This window comes from Megalopta genalis, chromosome 8, assembly GCF_051020955.1.
Source record: "Megalopta genalis isolate 19385.01 chromosome 8, iyMegGena1_principal, whole genome shotgun sequence".
Classification (NCBI taxonomy): Eukaryota; Metazoa; Arthropoda; class Insecta; order Hymenoptera; family Halictidae; genus Megalopta; species Megalopta genalis.
The window spans coordinates 6,580,679-6,598,928 of record NC_135020.1 but is presented as its reverse complement, the minus strand read 5'-3'; the positions used below and the strand labels follow the sequence as shown (position 1 = coordinate 6,598,928).

The window sequence follows — 18,250 nt, the reverse complement described above, 5'->3', positions numbered from 1 at the left end:
AAATCGATAAAAATTCGATTAACAAAATAATTCGCATGTGCAACGAAAAATATTCGCGGTTTCATGAAATAACGTAAACTTTTGCACTCGGCTAATAAATTTTGATGAACGAAAGAATCGAAAAAATGTGTTCATTTAATTGTAAGTCTTATCATATATCAATAAACAGAAAATTTCGTTGTACATAAAATTCACAGATTCCATCGTACGATAAACTGTTTATCTTGTGCTCGATTAAACGTTTACAAAGAGGCCGGTAAAATCGTTACAAACGAATTTTTTTCGTGAAAACTCCGTTAGAGTCGGCATGTTTCCTTTAATCGGGATTTCTCGTTCGACTATCGTTGATTTGTTATAATTTCGTTCGCGAGCATTATCTCGGGACGCGTCACGTTTGGACCGGCTGATTTACATTGGCATTTGTTGGCTTATCTCGGTATATCGAAAAAGCCGCAGATAGCCGTTATTTGTTCTGAAATTAAAACACGTATCTAATAACGAGAATATTTATATTTAGTTTTTTCTGTATCGTATCGCGCGTGACATTCGGCGTTTACTTCGCTTTGGGACGCAACGCAGCGAACTGCGATCGAGGCTTCACGAATTACTTCAATTATTCAATAATTCGACGATCAAATTATACAATCGAATTTTAATCGAATTTGTATCGGATGAAATTTTTATTCAGAAGAAGTTCTGAAAATAATATTTGACGAGCCACTTAATTTTAAGTAGCTTATTTTTATGTAGCTTTAATTTTTAGTATAACTTACTTATTAATAATAACTTAGTTTAATAAAAATATATATATTAATATTAATGTAATATTAATAATATAAATAAATTGACTTATAACTTTCTAAAGTAACACATTATACATTAAAGAATGAATGGCAGTGTCTTTAAATGATGCTTTCGCTAAATTAACAATATCGCATGCGTGTGTCCAAAAGTGAGCACGTTCATTGGAGTAATTGATCGAAGATGATTTTTCATGGTAATTGTGGTCGCACAGGTTATTCCCCTTGCGGTGCGTGCCATGAATGAATTAACGTTTCGTTGGAAAACGAAGGCCTCACCGATAGCGTGCGTTTTCTGGAACACCTTGACACCGAAAATGGTCTGAACCGGCAGACTGTATTCGGTCCCCGCCGATTGCGATCAGTTGCATTTGTACAAGTCTACAGGATGCCTCATAACCGGTATCCCACGAAATAATGACTAGAAGGATGTCATTCTGTATGCAGACAATAATTATTATCTGTATAAATTCATTTCTAGCACTCGCAACTAACCCTCACATGTTTCTAAGAAATAGTTACTTTACACATTTAATCAACAAATTATATTTCATTCGTGCATTAGACTATTTATTATGCACCCACTTACGTTGTTAAAAAATTATTTCATAACATTCGTCCTATCATAACCGTTTTTCATTTTGATATTAAACGAAAGAAATATAATTAAAAAGATATTGCCTTTCAGAGAATTACTAATACTTATACCATTTAAAATAACATTTATCATTAGAACTTATTTTTATTTGTATTTATTGTAGTAAAATCCAACCAGTCGATTGTTGATTTTAGAATAATAACATGCAATTCTACTATTGCACTCATCTGCACTCATAAATTTTTGCTAATAAATAGATAACATTCAGACTTTAATCTCATTATTAATCTTGAAATATTTCTTAAATTTTAATGAACATAAAGTGAGTATCAAATCGAATGAAAATCTGTTGAGAAATAGAAAAATCCGATATTGAGACAAAATTTTTTATTAATAATTTATGAATACATAATTAGCTTAGCTTGCGATTGAAGAAAATTAGGCTTTCATATCTTTCGGTAATAACTTTCATCATAGATGATATTTCTACGAACAAGAATTCGCGAACACCTTTTCAAACGGAGTAACGTTTTATAAATTCGACCCAATGACATAAAATTTTTTTAAGATGTTAGAAGGACTAGTTTACTGGGCAATGTCTAAACATTTATTTTTTTTAAATTGCAAGTAGTTGGAATGACAAACAAAGTAAAAAGCTCGTGTTTTTTTAACTTTTTTATCCGATTGTGAGCCTAGTGAAAAACATAAATTATTACGTTATCGGTCAAAGCAACAATCATGAAAAACCGCAGTTTTCGCATCTTTAAATATGTATATATGTGTGTATAATATGTATATATAAAAGACAAATTTAAACAATGCGTTTTGTGGGTTTCTGTAACTTGTAGCATCGTTAAAATTTTTCTTCTAGGCTCAGATTGAATGTTAAAAAACGTGAGTTTTAAATTCTTTTTTTTTTCATTCCAACCAATTGCATTTCATAGGTTAAGACATTGTTTAGTAAACTAGCCACTTCAACAGGACAAAAAATTTGAATCAATTCATTGAATTTGAAAAAAAGTTATTTCGTTCTAAAATGCCACATGCTGTAGACCGTTGGATTCGAATTGAAATTTTTGGAAAATCCAAGTTTCTTGTTGAACCTGTAATATTTATTGCAAATAATTATTCCAATAGAAACGAGCGTCGCCATCTCCTGTAAAAAGAGACGAGTTTCATTCTGGAGGATTCCCTCGATTCCCTCGATTCCCTCCGAAGTGATGAGATTGCGCATTCATAGAATTTTCCACATTACACTTCGTCATTGTGTTCCACGACTGACAATGAATGAACGAGAAAGCTCTTTTCTCTCTAGCACAGCACTTTGTTAGAGATAATTTCCTCGATTTATTGCTGAGCGGATGCGCGAATCACCCATAGCTTCGATAACTTCGTCTTTGCGGCTACGAATGATAATATTAGCATGTATTTTTCGCGTTAACGTGCGAGGTCTCTTATGTTCATTATAGTATATGTTTTCGTTAATCGTTTAATAATGAACTCGGTGAAACTGAACGTTCTTTCAAGAAAAATACATGATTTCATAATGAAGAAAATATGCCAACTAGACTGCGGCTCTTCGGACAAAACAAAAATGATTTGCATCGATAATAAGAATTCCATAGACATTTCTCAATAATTCTGATAAGTTGCGAATAATATCACGAAATTCTTAGATACATTTCGTATTTTCGCTTCGAGTTTCAGCCGCACAGTTTTATCATAAACGCGTAAAATCTGCAGTTTAATGATAACTTTTTTTCAATGAAACAGTGAAACAAGGCGAAATGTTCACTTGCCAACCTTTTAATGCAATTTTCGAATGGCGATAGAATATGGTAGATTACATCATTGCGATCGAAAATTACGTAAACGATTCTGCGTACAAAACGATAGAAATGATAGATTACATAATTACGAACAAAGATTACGTAATCGATTCTGCGTACAAAACAGTTCCTAAACTGGACTAGCGTGATTTTCAATCGTGTCGCATGATTTCTCAAATCCGTTTTTCTCGAAGTCGCTGCGTCGAAAGTGAGTACCAAAAATCGTTTGTTCGGCGAAGACTCAATTGAGATTATTTTCTCGAGATTCTTTCGTAATGCGAAAGGAAGTTCATATTACTATTCTAACGACGACACGAGACTTCTGAGCGATTTATGCAGACGTTAATTGATATAATTATACGATAGCATGCTTCTTCATGGCTATTGCAGTATCCCTAGGTCAGAAATCAATGCCTAAATGTAAATCCGGTGTGAATTACGAAAGATAGCTATCTCGCAAAACTTTGTAGCCGGTGTGAATACACACCGACAAGGTTTATCAAGATTCTGTGCAGCATAATAAACTCACGTGCGTGTCTCGGGTGGTTCGCGACGATACGCATTAGGATTCGTGTGCACTCGGTGTGCACACTGCACTCTGTAAATACGTTTGCCTTGTCAAAACGTGTTTACAGGAGTCTAAAATGTTCTTAACAGTCGGCGAACGCCGAGTTTAGCGGAAGCCATGCTGCGAGCATTTTTATTTGTTTATGGTAATGTATGCGCGATACGATACGGAAAGTCAGTGCAATTACTTGCGAAGACCTCACCGTATTTATTGCATAAAACGTTGACGCTGAGCCCTCGGTTATTTATGTTTATAGCGAGCGTTGTTACCCGAACAGCATCGAACAATTCACTCTTACAATTAGCACTTCATATCGCGACTTAATGCGCGAGTTAATTGGCTTTAAATCATATTCGTGCTTTAGACGTGGTATTAGTATTTATTTGAGTATTTTAGTATTTTATCGACTTGTGCTGCATAATAAAATGTTTGATGGGAATATAATAATTTCAGTCTGCGGTTGTTATTTACTGCAAGCAATCATGTGTGACGTAATAGCCCTTTCATTATCATATTCAAAATAACAGTCTATGAAGAACCTTTGGTTCCTTATTGCCGGTTCATTTCAGTATTTTCGTTTTTCATTAACATTTTTGTTTATGTATACAACTTTTGAAGATTAATTCCATATTACCGTTCTGTATACTATTTCATATAGCGAAAAGGAAAATTTTTATAGAAGAAATATCTTCGAAAGTACGGTTAAACAACTGATCGATATAAAACTCGATCATTTTATTTATTATTTTAGCACCCGTAATTCACTATTTGTCATTAATAATTGAACGACATTAATTATATAAATGCATAGCAGCGTATCAAAAATTATATTATATTTAAATTTAAGTTATATTATATTAGAATTATACATTTTTTGCAATTCGAGTAAAACTGTGAAGTTACAAATCGCTTTGGATACATCTTTCCCACAGATTCTACAACGGCGTCTGAATTGCATCGTGAAGTTCAAGATGCGGTTACAACAAATTCAAAACTGTACGTTTATTACGCGCTCATCGCAAATAGAAGCCTCTAAATTTCGGAGTTTATTGAAACCCTTGCTGTGTTCACGTGGTACAGTGATTATTTTCGTCTGAAAGAACCAGTGTCGGAATCTGCGATGAAATCGGCGAAGTCTTGAGAACAAAGGGAACGTCATCGATGTTGCCGCACTCGAATTAACTGCATTCCTCTGCTCGACAATCGTCTCACTATTCATCCCGCTATGAATAGTGAACGTTATCAGTTGAAATTGAAATATGCGTGTTTAAGAAGCAGGGCTTTACGGCGTGCCGCGCATTTGATAGGAACTGAAATGTTTAGACTAACAATAAAACAGATTCAATGAAAATTGAATAGTTTCTGTTATGTACCATTCGTTTGAATAACAAGCTGAGTAAAAACTGAAATATTTAGATTTGTAATTGTCAGCTGCGTTTGTTAATATAATTGTTTTAGGAAGATAATTTCTTTTGGTATTGTTATTTTAGGAAATGATTTGTCAACTTATTTTTAGTTCGTTCGAAAAGTTATCTCAAACTTTTACGAGGAAATAGAAGATGATTCTTTTTTATGTTTAGAGTAAGAAAGAAAGGAACCTTCTCTTTACATTTTTCTGGTAGCTTTGAAATTCTACGTTCGTAGAAGTCCTATTTTTTATTGTCGAAATAATGAAATAAATGCTTTTTCAACACCCATTACAAAAAAGAATTTTTTTCAAAAACGAAACAAATTTTCGAGCAGTGTGTCCGTAGGATGCAGACCGTGGGCTCCAATTCAAAAATGGATTCTACACATGAAAGGAAAAAAAATATATTAAATAGTAAAATATATAATAATATATAATAAATAAATATATTATATAAATATATATTAAATTAGGTGAAATTTCATATCAAGAAAATGATTGTTCTGTAATCCGAACACATTTGTCTCCCTCTTAGTTTGGCTAGGGTATTCTCAACTGTATTTAAACGAAGTTTCGTTAAAATGATCAAGGAGAACCAGTATTTTATAATGAACAATGAAAAGTTTCCCGTGAGACAGGGAATGGACATGCAGTGTGACAATTTGAAACAATCAAAATCTCGTCTGCGCTCTGATCTCGCGTTAATCCGGCGACTGTTTGAATGCGCACGATCGGTGCATACAAAATGGCGTTCGTCGAGGATTTACGTCGGATCACGCGTGTATCAAGGTGCGATTAAAACCTAATCCGAGCACGGACAAAATCGAGAGCAGCCCGGTTAACCGGTTCTTTTCCAAGATTAACGACCGCAATCCTGTCGTTTCATTATCGAAAATCCGGTGGCGTAGCATCGCGTCACAGGCGGGCACGGCGATCTAATCTGCCGCAAGACGTATGGCACCCGGATTTCTTCGTGGTTCAGCGATCCAGCATGGACGCCGAGGTCCTTGTAGTCCTGGACACCGGTCTCCCAGGTACTGGTGTGTCCTGGATACCGGTGTCTTGGGTCATTGCGCGAAACTTCCCTGTGGTCCGCGGCTACGAAACGGGAAACAAAACGGTCGTTGCGCGACTCGAGTCGCTAACAGGCATTACCAGCGAATCCTCTGGGGTCGATCGGTCTCCTTTTCCTGCACTGGAAAGGTTGCTCGCTGCGGATAGAGAAGAAGAGATTTAGCAGCTAGCCACTACGAGAACTAAGCAACCCGATAGACGCGCAGATAGGCCGGACGTTTAAATAAATTACCCTCGAGACGCTCACCTTCTCCTAACTGTTTAAGTTTGCTGCTCAGCGCGACGCAAACCTGTTGCTTCGCCGTTCGCCACCCATTCCTGCTGCTTCGTGCTTGATCTACATTGATCCGATCTGCGGCTTCCTTATGCTTGGACTGCTAACGTGTTTGTCCTGAGTAATTGACCTTTCTTGCGAGAAAACCACTGGCAGATTATTTATATACCTTTAACCCCATCTTGTGCGAGCTTTTTCATGGCTTTAATAATTTGTACAGTTTTATATACTTCTGTAAAAATCAAATTCACTTGTTTGCAAGTTAATTCAATCTTTTGTAGATGTTATTTGTTATTATTATTTACTCGATTTTGTATGAATTGATTGATTTACAAAGTAATACAAATTTTATTACAAATAGTTAATCTTCATTAATCTGTAAAATTGTTTATAAAATGTCATTCACTTCTTGAACTTAACATGAATTTTATAACAAACAGTTCGAAAGAAGTGAATTTAATTTGGAGAAGAGTGAATTTTATTTAGTGAATAAGGTTTCAAAGGGGGTTTTGATTCCTAAAATAATAATATATATTATTATTGCATAATTGGTTCAGTATTAAAATCTTAATAAACAATCTGTTGAAATTAATACTGTGTAACAAATTATTGTTCTGCCAGTGTGTCTCACCAACCCTACGTCATGACTATATCTATTTCCATAACTTCTACATTCCGTAAACAAACTATTCGTATAGTATATTGATTCTGGAAAAGGAACTATTGGAAATGGGTAGATAAATAAAAGTAAAACGCAGTGAATTAAACTTATCCCTTTTAGTTTATTAATTTGATGTACGAGGAAGGACCGTCTTTACTCTCCTGATTGCTCCAGGAGACTGAAGACTATTCACAAAGACGAAACCAAAAACGTCACCTAAAGACAAAGAGCACTCTGTTCTATATACATATGAAATCATTGTTTATCTAATGGTACTCTGGCGAGACTCTCGGCGTCGATTCGTTTTTGTAACTTATATGCTAGAAGGAAAAACTTCTGAGTATTCAAAAGAGAGAAAATAATCCAATAGGAACTGATTCTAATTATATGCATAATAGTGTGGATAAAGTGAACAGTACAATCGTTTGAATTTTGTAGAATATACAAATAAGTGCCCTATTAGCTTCAGCTTAGCACGATTTTATTGCTTCAACGGTTTTGTTTGTTAAATATCTATCAGCACTGTATTATCCGCTATCACTCCGTCTACTTCGACATATTAACATTAAGCAGCATTATCAGTTCAGCAGCCTTGGCATGCATTGAACTAAACAACCAATAAGTAGATAGATAAGGATAATTGAAAAATAGCTATTTACAGATGATGATTGTTTCCATCGCGCGAATCATGTTACGTTCGCTTAAAATACGTATGCTTATTCCGTACACACACGATAAACAGATATACGTAGTGAAATTCTATATACCTAATCTATTCATAATGAACTTCACCAAAAAAACCTGGGTTCTGCTGCCCTGTGTATAAATGTTATAATAATGATTGGAGTCAACTTAGAGAAAAAGGTATATGTACATACAATATACATGTACATACAATCTAGTAGGCTTTACATATATAATTTACATACACAAAGTAATTGTAAAAGATTGTCGGAAGCGTAGAATTCGAAATACTTATGAAATATATTTATAATATATTTCGAAAATACTTATAAAATAATATTAACAAAATGCTTACAATATACATTGGAAGCATGATATCAAGTTCTAATAAAGGAAACGATGTTCTGGAATGTTCGAATTATATTCACAAATCTTCTAATCTCAATAGTATTGCCAGTTTTTGAGTGACCGTCGTTTGAAAATTGTACGACATATAATATGTACCTGCTTCGCATAGGAAGTGTGACAGCGGAGGTTTAGCATGTGTTAAATCGGAAGTTAAGGAAATGCATATATATATATATATATACTCAGTAAATATTAATATTCCATCTTCTAGTAAACGAGTTTTGAATGAAGGAATTGTTATTCTAAATCTCTAAATTATGTTTTCCAGGTAAGTATTTCTGCCATCCTGGTTCAACAATCATCTATGGGCGTCCTGTATGATCACGTAGTTTACAACGAAAGCGTCGTAGATAAAATAGGTAACAAATAACCTAATCGGGTTTATTAGCTGCTCTATACAAATATCAATTAACGATCTTAGAAGGTATCTGACGTACATAGTTTCGATCACGTAACACTTACGAGATTCCATTTAGTTAACATCCATGTAATATCCATCGCGTTCCTCTTCATTCGAGATTCGACAGTCTTGATTTCAATGAAAATCAAAAGTTAGTCTTTATTTAGCCATTATTTCATTATATTAAAATATTAAAATCCTTGCCATACCATTATCTTTGCAATTGCAAAGATTTGAACATTTTTGATTGCAATAATCATGACTCACACTCGTTACGGTAAGGCGTTAAACATCCAATGACAGAAACATCATTAACTTCTTCGAACATTTGAATTTTTGATAATTTTTCACGGTATCTATCTTATACATTCCTAAACGTGCATAACTTATGCTAAACTATAAATTCTGCAATGCTATATTCTACGATACCGTAAAACAATCCCAAAATTAAAGCTTTTCGATCTACAGTAAATTCTCCCTAAGATTGTACACAGAAATGGATAATTTAGGAAGAGAAGATACGATATCGGCACGAATCGATAACTATAAAAATTATAAAAATGAGTCGCAAGCTTCGAATAATCATATCTTCTCTTCCTAAATCGTCCATTTTTGTGTGTAATCTGAGCGTCAATTAGAGAGAATTTACTGTATTTACTGTAGCCTCAAGTTAGCCGCAGCACTGAATTTCCACGAAACGAGGGACTCGAGTCCGGCCGATTGAAAACAAACAACGCCTCCTGACTTCTTGCAGTTTATTACCTCAGATAATGCGTTTACTACCTTCCTAATGAAATTTTAGACAATCTTTTTTCGCGTTGAGAACGTCGGGAAATTACACCACAAAGAACCGCGAAGATCACAATGTAGCATTTGTTAAGTAATTCCTTCAGTTTGCAAAGTAATTGCAAATATGCAACTTTATTCATTTTTTTCATAGACATTTGAAATTTATATTAATAGACCATGTATAGGTATTTGAAACGGTTGAAAAAGAAACTTTAGCGTCGGACAAAAAAATTAATCTATAGTTTACTTTGGACTGATTCGAAAATATCAGATCACGTTTCCGCCGGTTCCATCAGCGCGCACCGACGATGATCAAAGATACCGCGATATACCATCGCCGGTTGTCGTTAGAATACACCGCGCTCTAACTGTTAGTGATCCCAGTACCGCGTATATAATGTAAGACGCGATGTATGACCGTCTATGATTGGTGGAGAAGACGATACCAAAAAGGGTATATAAGCAGACGATTTTCAGTTGCCGGTCTCTCAGTTGATCTTGGTCGCTCAGTCACTTCGTACACATACCTTCTCTTAAATAAAAGTAAAATAAAGCTTTTTAAGAAAAAGAATTAATATCATATTCATTTGAGAAATAATCCAAGCCATAATCCCAATAGAAACAATTTGAATAATCTGTTGCATGTCGAAAATCTGCGATACGATAAAAATGGATGTTCGGAGTTTTTAAAAAAAAACATTATTCTCGAGCTCTCTTGATTCTTGTTCGATGCACTGTAAGTTCGATACTCGACGATATTGGAATCGAACTTTCCGAACGGTTCTATCTGCTATCTCGTCTCCTTTTGCTTTCACATAAGTTATTGCACGCACAGTGAAACGTATCCGTCGAAGCCGTCGCGCTTTAGCGATAGATTCTCTTTTGTTGTTGCTCGATTGAACTTATAAAGGCAGGCAGCGGCCGTGAGGTTATTGTAACGCGACTCACAATAGGCGTCCTTCTTGATTGGTTACGACGGACAGATGATATTTGTTTTCCAATAATTAACGCGTTAATTATGATTCGTTCCGCGAGCAGCGAGAAGGTCGATATGTGGAACGCGATAATGCCACGATAAGTACCCGAACGGAGTCGAGTAGTGTGGAATTTTGAATGCTTGAAGATACTTGATGATACTTCGCTTTGGGAAGGTTGAACACCTTCGGCAATTTAAAACAGGGGTTGAGGAACTTTCTTACATATTAAGACCGAATATATTTATATAGTAATTTGGTAATTATTAGTATAGCTAGTATATAGTTTTATATAGTAATTATATAATAATTAATATAACAATTACTATATAGTAATTATATAATAATTAATATAACAATTACTATATAGTAATTATATAATAATTAATATAACAATTACTATATAAAACTATATACTAGCTATACTAATAATTACTAAATTACTATATAAATATATTCGGTCTTAATATGTAAGAAATAATAGCTAATAATAATAGCTAATTACTATAATTACTATATAGTAATTATATAATAATTAATATAACAATTACTATATAGTAATCATATAATAATTAATATAATAATTACTATATAGTAATTATAATAATTAGCTACCGATTGTCAACAGCTATAAAATCGAGACGCAAGGCTCGAATGATCGTATCTCCTCTTCTCAAATTGTCCATTTTTGTGCGCAGTCTGAGCGCGAATTAGGGAGAAATTACTGTACTGTGTAATTTTATAACTTTAAATCGCTTAAATAAGTGCAAAATATTGTCGATATGAACTGCTGACTGTTCATGAACGATGCTGTGCGTCTCGTAACTTCATTTACGTCATACTCGGTACTGCCTCAGCCATCCTGCACTTTAAACACAATGCTTCGGGCATACGAAAACGTCTATGAAAACACAATTACCAAAATGTTTTGCTGAATCAGCTTTTACTTAAACCAAGGCTAAGAAATAATAATGTGAAATCATCACTCATTTCTACGTTTTTACGTAAAGAAACCTTGCTTTGTGTTGAAATCAAACCAAATCATTTGCAATGAATCTTTGTTCTGAATTAATTTAACTAAACTAACACAGATAACTTCAACACGAAATGGTCTCTTGTCTGAAAATTAAATTCCTGTACATGCCTACGTTACTCTCTTGTTTTAAAAGGGAGAAGATAATTAATTATTTAAATTCAAAACGTTGATTGCTTCTATTTATACAATACAATGATTAGACCGCGGATTTTTGCATTTATGGTAAAAAATGGGTAAGTGAAATGCAAAGCAGAGAAGATACCAGAAAATTGTAGAATATTGTTACGTTATTTGCAATTCTTTAGAACTGCTAAAAGAAGAAACATATTTTTTATGTTGCTTAAAATAAGTGAGTATGAAAACTTTCTCACTTCAGGCTTGTGCATTTTAGATTTCAATCATATACAAATTAAGGCATTTCGATGTCAAAGCAATTTAGATAATATCTTGGATTTCTCTGTTTTGCAGAGTACTTTTAATCCTTCGTTGGAATAAAACGATAAAAATTTAAAATTATGTAGCAATTTCTGTATATGTTTCACCTGTTTAAAACGGTTAGCTATACGTATGTACTGGAATAGTGCAACCAAATTGATCTGCGATCAATCGAAATTGATCCGCCTTCTTAATATCTTGAGCATGTTGCGTTATCAACTTAGATTATACGATTTTAATGAAAATGTTATCGTGTAATATTGTTGTATTGACATGTTATATACATTTTTCTCGACAATCACAATGGTAAGCTGACCTAAAACGTCTGACTGATAAAAAAAACGAGATACGTGAGCGGCGTAATCCTTTTAAAATATTATTTCATTTGTGAATCGGATAAGATTCCAAAACGTTAGTGGAGATGTATAGATATAGTAATAAAAAAAAAGATAAAAAATAAATTTATAAATTTAACGATTGTATATTCAAATCTTCTACCTTTTTGCGAGGCTTCTAGAATCAGCGAATCTGGCTTCTTCCGTACCGTTGTAAAGTTTGACATTTTCGCATAAAGCTTCGCCGAAGAAGCTGTACAAATATCTTTTAACCTTATCTTTTAACCTGTTTTAACTTTAAAATTAGCATATTTCTTCCAGCTTATAGTGTTTTGATTCTTTAATTGTTTTGCATTGCATGCATATGAAATTGAGCTTATTTGCTCGTACATACTTGCATTTTCAACAACTCTTTACGGAACAACTAGATTTACGGAACCCGTCAAAATGACGGGTCACTAATTTTTTAATTTACGATTATTCATATCGTAAAGATACATTTATGAGTTATTTATTCAATTTATATGTTACTCACGGCTAATGTTACAATCACACTTGTTAAAAATCAGAATAAATGTCTTATTGTTACTTTTATAAACTAATATAAAACGGCTATATTTTCGTGCTCCGTAAATCTAGTGTTAAATATAAACCGTTTTAATAATTTAAGAACTACTTGAAGTAATTAAATAGCAATTTTCAGTGGCGCCTCGGAGTCGCCGTTCGAGCGCAAAGGGTCAATTATACAGGGTGTTCCACAATTATTTAAACAGCCAAAAATGAGGGGTAGCTGAGGTCATTTGAAGTAACTTTTTCCTTTGCGAAAATGCAATCTGCGGCTTTGTTTACGAGTTATTAACGGAAAACACTGACCAATGAGAGGTGACGGCGCTAAGTTCGAGAGCCCGCAGCACGAGGCTTTGACAGATGGTCGGGACGGATTCGAGTCGCGTCCGAAGTATTGAACAAGTTACGAAGCATGAACTTTCCGGATTTTTTTTTTATTACGTACAAGTGATATTTTTAAGAAAAACGCTGTTCACCTTTACTTTAGAACGTCTGAAGAATATTTACTAATTTTTCGGACTCGAAATAATAAGTAATTTAACCGTGACGGCCGTTTTAATTTTCTAGTGTGCATGACATCTCGTGTGTAACATATGAAATTTTTAAGCAAGGTGTACAGTGAAGATTAACCCTTTCGCGCCGAGCGCCGCATATATGCGGCATCGAAATGAAGTGTACACAGAAGACGCGGATGTGTAATTTGTAGCAAAAATGATAAAAGAGCGGATTCGCGGTACGAGTGCAAAGATTGCGACGTTGGCCTTTTTAAATTAAAAATGTAAATATACTTGTCACATCAGAGCAACGATTGTTTTATTCGGCACAGTTATTATTCAAGACTTGGAACAACATATATACAGAAACCACGCGCTCCGTGCATATTTCCGGAACGAGTTTCCGTTCGGTGACGGTGCTTCGGCGGATGGAGCTGCCGTAGCGAAAGGGTTAACAAAGTACATAAATGATATTTTAATTTAAATAATTCCGTGTCCGAACACAGTTCAACGAAGGATTCGAAAAGCTAATTTAATAAATAGTAATCGTGTTAAAGGACGTAAGGGATATGTTTGTTAGAGAAATATGAAGAATATTATCAACAAGAAACTCACCCATTTAATTGTAAATCCACTTCATGCACGGAAATGTGTGCAGGATAGTGCATTGACCTCGTACAATGTGTAATGAATTGCACAGCTGATCTGTATCCGACGGCGACGAACAGAAGGATATCTCCGGGCAGGCAATTTCAACGTTTACTTTCACTGCATTATCACTAAACACTGATCACTTATCAATAATATTTATGGACCAACTTTCCTGGGTTAATATGTATGGCCCTGAAAAGAGCAGATTGTTTTATGCGACGCGTTCGAAGTTCATATTGTTAAGAACACATACCACATTGACGGGATGAACTGCGGAAGACTAGCACGATGGCTGACAATGTTCGCGTTCGATGGGAAACAGTTGAAATTCGCTCGTAGGAAAACGAAACACTGTCGGCCATCGTGCCAGTCTTCTGCAGTTCGAGTCCGAAAAATTAGTAAATATTCTTCAGACGTTCTAAAGTAGAGGTGAACAGCGTTTTTCTTAAAAATATCACTTTTACGTAATAAAAAAAATCCGGAAAGTTCACGCTTCGTAACTTGTTCAATACTTCGAACGCGGCTCGAGTCCGTCCCGACCTTCTGTCAAAGCCTCGCGCTGCGGACTCTCTCGCGCCGTCACCTCTCATTGGCCAGTGTTTTTCGTTAATAACTCGTAAACAAAGCCGCAGATTGCATTTTCGCAAAGGAAAAAGTTACTTCAAATGGCCTCAGCTATCCCTCATTTTCGGCTGTTAAAATAATTGTGGAACACCCTGTATAGCCTGAATAATTTTCCTCGGAAATAACAATACTGAAATAAATTATTAGACTATATTAGAGTATAATGTTTGAGACAACTTGAGGCATACGAATGAAACACCAGTCTCCATTGAAACGTTGATCGAAAAGCTTTCAATCATTAATCCGTAATAATACAAAGTCATCGTCAGTGGATAAAGTGCTAATTTCGTATATTTTACCATTGGTATTGAAATTTCGGAGCCTCGAAATTCAATGCAAGAAAGCAACAGGAAGTTCATCTGTTTCATAAGTCGATCCGCGGACATGCGCCAATTTTTATTCCTTGCGCAAACGACGCTCTCCTCGATTCTGCAGCCTTGTGTTATTTTTAATTAAGCAGAGTAGGTCAAGGTTCGTCCGTGTCTAATGCCCAAGCAGATGAAACCCGCTCGTGATTTCGTATGAACACGTTCGTTGAACCGCGACGCGTTTATGAACACGCGCTGGAAATATCGTTGATCGTTTCGCATCGTTTTCAGATCGTTTTCAGATCGGTCGAACGAGACGATTTCTATTTCAGATTTGTTCCCCCGCGATCGGATTCCTTTGCTATACGATATTTTAATAGTTATGTCGACACGATAGCGCATCGATTATCTAACCTACATCCTTGTAAAAATCGTCTGCGGCTTGGCAAACGCAACACAATCCCGACGAACTTAGCCGCGACTATGCGTTATTGCGTGATAGCTTGCATCGCAAATGAAACACCGATTTCACACCTGACGTTCCTGCACGTTGGTTTTTGGCATTCTGTGTTCTTCTACGATTTATGTTTCCACTGTTGCATGTTTCCAAGTTTTTCAATCTTTCAGCTGTTCACTGCGCGATGTCTCAATTCGAAACGTTTACAAAGACGCAAGACGGGGTAACATGAAATTGGCGTAACAAAAATTTGATCGCGATCAATGTAGAGTGTGTAACGGATAATACTTTTTAAAATGCAGTATATTTTTCGAAGTTGGACCAAACGACTTGTACTCTTTTTTAGACGTTTGGTTAACTGGCTTACTGAACAATGAGTGGACAACTTTTTGCTGAAGTCGGAATGGCGAAGGAAATCGAGATATTATGGTTTTTTCAAATTTTTTATCTGAATTGTAATTTATATGCGTGCTGAAAATTGCATCGAAATCTCAATTCTTTACGATTTTCGGCCAACTGTAAGAAAACTGAAGATTTTCTACATTTGCCTGTTGAATTGTTTAAATTTTCGTCGTAAGACCAGATGAAAAAGTTGAAGAACCATAACTATTTTATTCTTTTGATCGTTTCATCGAATTGCAATTTTTACCAAGGTTTTTCATTCATTCACAGTGAAGTCTCCTTAATCGACGCGCATCTTGGAAACAAAAATGGACAATTTGCGAACAGATACGATTATTCGAGCCTGGCGGCTCGTTTTTATAGTTACCGATTGCCGACAATTATGAAAACGAACCGCAAGGCTCGAATAATCGTTCCTCCTCTTCCGAAAGTGTCCATTTCCAAGCTGTGAGCGCCAATTAGAGAGAATTTACTGTACTCATAAACAAGTCAATTCACGGAAATCGAGTCATTGCGATGGTTCAACATTAACAGTAAACGTATCGAACATCAAAAGTGTCCGGTTTCTCTTGTCCTGTCAAAATGATAAGATTGCGCTTATTTGGAGATCTTTAGCAATTTTTATTATAATTTATGCTAGAATAAAAAGATGTAGCCAATTCTTGTGACAAGTTCTGCTGAACATTCATCGTTCATCGCGTTTCTCGGCCGTCGACCGTTTTCATTTAACGATCAAGTCGAATCCTGTCTAGATTCTTTTTGCACGCTTTTGCGTGTGTAGATCCTCCTGTTGAAGTGCGAATCATTTTTGACTGTTTTTAACGCGCGCGTCTATCATTCACAGTCGTTGTTCCACATCGCGGGATTGCTATTAATCTAAAGTGGCCGTCCCGATTGCTACGTTGGTCGCGTCGAGATTAATCTAATCGGTCATTGGAATAAATTTTCTCATCGTCGTTCTGTCTTACATTAGAACGATTGCATCTGCGACCCGTAAATCCCCGGCTAAGTAGAGGAGGAAATTAATCCTCGTTATAACGTCGTGCGTGAGACGGCTTCCACGTGTGTACATAAGACGCGTAATCGTCTCTCTGCCGACTGCATGTAAATCAACACTCGTTTATTACTATATTGAAGCGATAGCGACCGTAAGAGTCCATTTTTATTCGCGTGCACTCGCGTCCCCGTTCGCGATATGATACTTTTATCGAAAGACTGGCGTAACTGCAGGCTACCGGAACATTAGGATGTCTCGACTTCTTATGTTGCACATCAGAATGCAACACGATAGAAACGTTTGGGATGATCCATTTTCAACTTGCACATTATTGCGGGATAATTGCAAATATACAACCTCTTTGTGGCTACGAACGCTTTCAATTAAACGCACCCAAAAATATCCAATTCAATATAATACCACTGAATTGTTGTAATCTTTTGTTATTTACTAAATTTTCTTAGTGCGTTAAAACTAGTTGCCACAAAGTCTAGTTAAACTATTGTAAAACTATTCTATCCAAAACAGAATCCTACGTAAATTTATTGTTCTGGAATTTTTAACTTTTCTATATGTTTATAACGACGGACTTAAAATATGTATTTAATAGCGAACGTTTCATCTGTGCGGGTAATAATTGCATCAGAGTGATTAATAAATAAAGTCCACGAAAAAGATATTTTTTCCATGGAGTTCAATTTTTGAAACACTTCAATCGGATTATCGCTGAAGTTTGGATATTTGAAGTTATATTTGAAGTTATATTATATATCTACGCTCTGCAGACGCCCACAAAATGAACTTGATTTGCACATGAATGTTTTCGATTTGAAAAATACGAATATGATCGGCAGATGGATGAATCTGATTTGATAAATTGTGAATATTTTATTTTGAAATACTTCAATCGGATCATCGCTGAAGTTTGGATATTTGAAGTTATATCCACGCTCTGCAGACACCCACAAAATGAACTTGATTTGCACATGAATGTTTTCGATTTGAAAAATACGAATATGATCGGCAGAAGGATGAATCTGATTTGATAAATTGTGAAAAAATATTTTATTTTGAAATACTTCAATCGGATCATCGCTGAAGTTTGGATATTTGAAGTTATATCTACGCTCTGCAGACACCCGCAAAATGAACTTGATTTGCACATGAATGTTTTTGATTTGAAAAATACGAATATGATCGGCAGATGGATGAATCTGATTTGATAAATTGTGAAAATATTTTATTTTGAAATACTTCAATCGGATCATCGCTGAAGTTTGGATATTTGAAATTATATCTACGCTCTGCAGACGCCCACAAAATGAACTTGATTTGCACATGAATGTTTTCGATTTGAAAAATACGAATATGATCGGCAGAAGGATGAATTTGATTTGATAAATTGTGAATATTTTATTTTGAAATACTTCAATCGGATCATCGCTGAAGTTTGGATATTTGAAGTTATATCTACGCT

General features: G+C 35.1%; 1 protein-coding gene across 4 annotated transcripts in view; it reads left to right on the top strand.

Annotated features, from left to right (window-relative positions):
* Positions 1 to 18,250, top strand: part of Gbs-76A (Glycogen binding subunit 76A) — a 98,428-nt gene that overhangs the window by 37,912 nt on the left and 42,266 nt on the right. The gene's annotated exons all lie outside the window — the stretch shown is intronic.